Genomic DNA, 4,829 nt, shown 5'->3' on the forward strand with positions numbered 1-4,829 from the left:
TTAGCATACCCCCTGAGACGCTTCCCTGTTTCACCTGGTAGTTTGGTGGATGGGACTACCAGCTATCTGTAACCTAGAGGGCAACCAGTGGGTCCGTCTCCTTTATACCATGTTTCTTGTAGGATGACAATGTCTATATTTCCAATTTCTTTGATGAAGTCTGGGATCCTGCTCTTTAGGCCAATGGCAGATGACCTCCAACCCAGTTGTTATCCAGTATGAGATAGTAAAACCTTTGTGTTCCATATTGTCTAGTGTTCTTCTCTCTCTCTCACACACACACACACACACACACTTGGTAGTGCTCTCTCTCTCACACACTCAGTAGTTCTCTCTGTCTCTCTTTCATGCACACGTAGTTCCGCAACGGTCCCGTCTTCTTTTCTCTGGAAGGAGTCTGGAGACTAAAAATAAATGATGTCTTGATCTGGGTTCATATGTAGAATAATGTGTGTTTTACAGTGTTACGTCTTGATCTGGGTTTGTATGAAGAATAACGTATGTTTTAGCTGTTAACCTCCTCCCCATATAGTCCCTTTGGTGCTTAAACAGATCCAGAACCAGCTTTACTCTCCCCTCAAACCCAGACCCGGGGAATGTAGGGTTCTATTGCATGTGGTCGGTTTCACTTCTGCTAGTGAACACTGCACAATGGCATTCTTACCCCCCTTCAAACTGAATTGTTAAATTTTACTCTATTCGCTCCGTTTCACACCATAGTTCATTTTGGATGCGAGCTACCCAGTCTACACTTCTCATCTCAATCCCTACTTCTCAACAAACCTGCCCATAGAAGTATTGTATTTGAATCTTCATAGAATAATTGTATGGACCTTTTTGGAGTTTCAGACAGTGCAATTACTTTGGCTGTTTGAGTAAGCAGTCATTGAAAATCTAAACGAAATCTGCACAAATGCTTTTCCTCTCTTTGTTTATCTAAAGCAACCAAGCGTAACAAAGCAGGTGCTTCCTGTTAGTGGAGTGTGTGACCCCTGCTGGGCAGTGGATTTGAGAGAGTGAGAGAGAGAGAGAAAGGGGGACCTTGACTTTTGACACTCTTTATTGAGACATCCACACAGAAACAGAGATACAAAGACAGAGATCAAATGGGAGAAGGAAAGATAGTGTGAAAGATAGGTAAGAGTGTGTGAGACATACTATACTTATTGTGTAGTAACTACAGCACCCCCTGAATTGAAGAAAGAAAAACATTATTTTTAAAAAACATTGGGGAACACAAAAGTAGTGCACTGGTCCTTTACTAGTAATAGTGGACCTATGGCCTCCCGGGTGGCGCAGTGGTTAAGGGCGCTGTATCGCATTCAACCTTCGTCTCTCCCGAGCCCGTACTGGAGTTGTAGCAATGAGACAAGATAGTAGCTACTACAACAATTGGATACCACGAAATTGGGGAGAAAAAGGGGTAAAATAAAAAAATAAAAAAAATTGTGGAATCAGCAACAACAACAACAAAATGTACTTGTATAATTAAGAACAATATCTTGGAGGATTTAATTTTTGGAATTATAAGAGTGCAAAAACTCTTTTCATTCTGATGGAATCCAGAAAAAGGCAAAGACTCAAAACATCAAATGGAATATTTGTCTAATCAATAACATGGAAAACAACCACTTTTTGTGCAGTATTAATTTACCATCCTTACAAACCACTTAATATTGTACATAGGTCATCTAGGTTTGTACCTGTAGACTTTACAAAACAAGGCACAAAACAGTAATAGAGCACATAGAGACGTCAGGTAGTTTGTGATGATGTGATGTGATGATGTGATGTGATGTGATGGGGATGTGGTGATGTGATGATGTGGTGATGTGATGTGATGATGATGTGGTGATGTGATCGAATGTGATGTGGTGATGGCTCAGTTGGTAGAGCATAGTGCTTGCAACGCTAGTGTTGTGGGTTTGATTCCCACAGGTGACCAGTACAAAAAAGTATGAATCATTGTGCACTCACTACTGTAAGCTGTTCTGGATAAGAGTGTCTACTAAAAAGTAATTCATATATCCTTTCAGTTTTAATATAGAAATAAATTGTATTTGAAAAGTATTTAAAGAAAAACATACATCAAGCAAGTATTTTTATATTCCACAAGTATTATCAGATTAACTGTTTTGTACAGATAATTATCAGACTCAAGTTACAAATGCTGGTAAACTCTCAAATACATTCAAATACATTAAATAATGCCGAAAATGCAGAAAAGTGATGCACTGGGCCTTTACTAGTCCTGTATTAGCAGACTGATATAAACTTCTTCAGCGCATGGACCCCTTCTGCAAAAAAAAATCACAGCACCCCCACCCACAAACTACTTCCCGCTACTATGATTGTGCAACAACTCTGTAGACAGCAAACACATAGGTGCACTATTTTCCCCCGGCCCTAACACTCAAGTTGTACAGAAATAGAGCACCTTACCGTAAATTAAGCCTGAGATATTGCCCTAATACATGATAGGGGAGTAACAGAGACCCTGCCAGACGATGGAAGCTACTTAGTGTATTAACTCCCATTGTTACGGTGTGTGGAGAAGTTATCAAGAACACGCACACCACAGGAGGCTGGTGAGGGGGGAGGGGGGGCTCATAATAATGTCCGGAACAAAGCAAATGGAATAGCATCAGACACCTGGAAACCATGTGTTTGATGTATTTGTTACCATTCCATCTATTCTGCTCCAGTCATTAGAAGGAGCCCGTTCTCCCCAAAAAAGGTTCCACCAAACTCCTGTGACGCATAGACACACACACCATCAGCTGATCTGGTCACGAAGGCCATGAGAAAAGGAATACAGAACTGTAAAGAGAGAGAGAGAAAAAAAAATCACATCAACAGCTCACATCCCTCAAACTCTCACAGCCAACTCCCATTCCAAACTATTAGTGTTGAGCTTAAACTTTCCACTCCTGACTGTACTTCTCTACTGCGTGTTCAGCGGAAAGTCAAGCCTGAAGCCCCACCCAGAGTCACCCTGTGGTCAGGATTGTATTCAGTAGTGCATGCACACTGTAAAATAAAATATAAGTTAAATGTGTGGCAACCAGCTGCAATAGGATTGTGCCTTTGCTCAACAAAAATGTTGTGTAAAAATGTTGACCAAACTCACAATCCTATTGCAGCTGGTAACCTTACAATTGTACATATATATATATATATATTTTACAGTGCAATGGCAAATGTTTTAAAATGTTGTGCAACAGAAAATGAAAATACACTTTTCTTATTGGACATGTCCAGGTAGTCCCTCACTGTTTTAGTCCCTTTTCTTCCATTTGGTGCCAAATGAATGCACTCAGCAGCAGGACTCAGAACAGGATGAGAATACTGCTGTCTAAAGGTTTGGTGATTGTAGAATCACGAGTTCTGTGACTGGCTGGCTGGCATTATTAAGCATTACATAATAGAGTGAATATAATGACTCAGTAATTATCAAGAAGAGAAGTACAAGTAACATATAATCTATAACTACTGCTTTCTATGGAACAGCCAAACCGGGTAGAATGGCTTCTCGAAGTTGAACATGAAAAGTTGTTTTTGTTGTTAGTCATGGAATGCAGTTCAACTGTCATTCCTTTCATGTTTTGATTCAACTTTTACTGAAGACTGACAGTGGCAAACTTTTGCAATTAATAACATATAGCCTACACCTGAACTATCAGTTTACTCTACCTAATTCACAACCGTGAATGATATTCAGTGTTTCTCCAATACAGGTAATCAATCCTTTTAAGGGCAACTTAAAGGCATTCCATTTGTTACCCACCACCAGAAAGAGCAATGTGCTTACCAGGTTCGTTATAAGGTCATTTAGCACCCTCTAATGGGTTATGTAGGTAAGTAGCCAACAGTACTTTTGTTTTTATTTAACTAGGCAGCAAGTCAGTTAAGAACAAACTCTTATTTACAATGATGGCCTACCCCGGCCAACACTGGGCCAATTGTGCACCGCCCTACGGAACTCCCAATCACAACCGAATGTGATGTAGCCTTCGAACCAGGTACTGTGACACCTCTTGCACTGAGATGCAGTGTTTTAGACCACTGCGCCACTACAGTAAATAAAATCAAATGTGCAGGTTTTTAAATAGAGCAAAGGCCAGGGATAGATTTTCCAGAAAGAATTGCAATATGGGAAATATATAGAGAAGAATATTAGAGTTAAAAAAAACTATGTGCACTCAAATGGATAAAATCTGTAAGGCCATGGGGACTTTTGGTATACGGTGCTCTTTGAATATGGGTAGTGTGTGGGACTGGAAGAAAAACAATGAGGATAACAGCCACCACTTAGAAAAATGAAAAAATATATTTGTTTAATGTATGGTGGGGTTTCCTTAGATTTCAGACAAACAAAGAGGTGTAATGGGTTCACACAAAAATATGCTGCATAAAGCTTACTTAATTATTACATATTTTAACCAATCAGGCCCTCGAGGACTGGAGTTGCCCACCCTGCAGGTGTCCACTCACCTAAATACATCATATTAATTCATGAGATAGCTCACCACTTACTTACTTTTCCCATCAATGCACTCTTGAAGAACAGAAGGAGGAACTTGATTAAAAATGCATTCATTTCCTTGGCATTCCGAAATACAAATGCCAACGCATTAAGGCTTCGTTCATAAGGGCTCAAAAGTACATATCTTTTTTGAGAGAAGTGGTAGAAATTAGTTGACTGACAATTTTTTTTTTGAAAATTGATGTTTCATATTAAGTTCAACTGACAGGAATATAAGATGTATTTGGTATATAATCAACTTGTGATCAAAGGTCAAAACGATAACCACAACCACAGAAACGCT

This window comes from Oncorhynchus clarkii, chromosome 25 (assembly GCF_045791955.1).
Source record: "Oncorhynchus clarkii lewisi isolate Uvic-CL-2024 chromosome 25, UVic_Ocla_1.0, whole genome shotgun sequence".
NCBI classification, from domain to species: domain Eukaryota; kingdom Metazoa; phylum Chordata; class Actinopteri; order Salmoniformes; family Salmonidae; genus Oncorhynchus; species Oncorhynchus clarkii.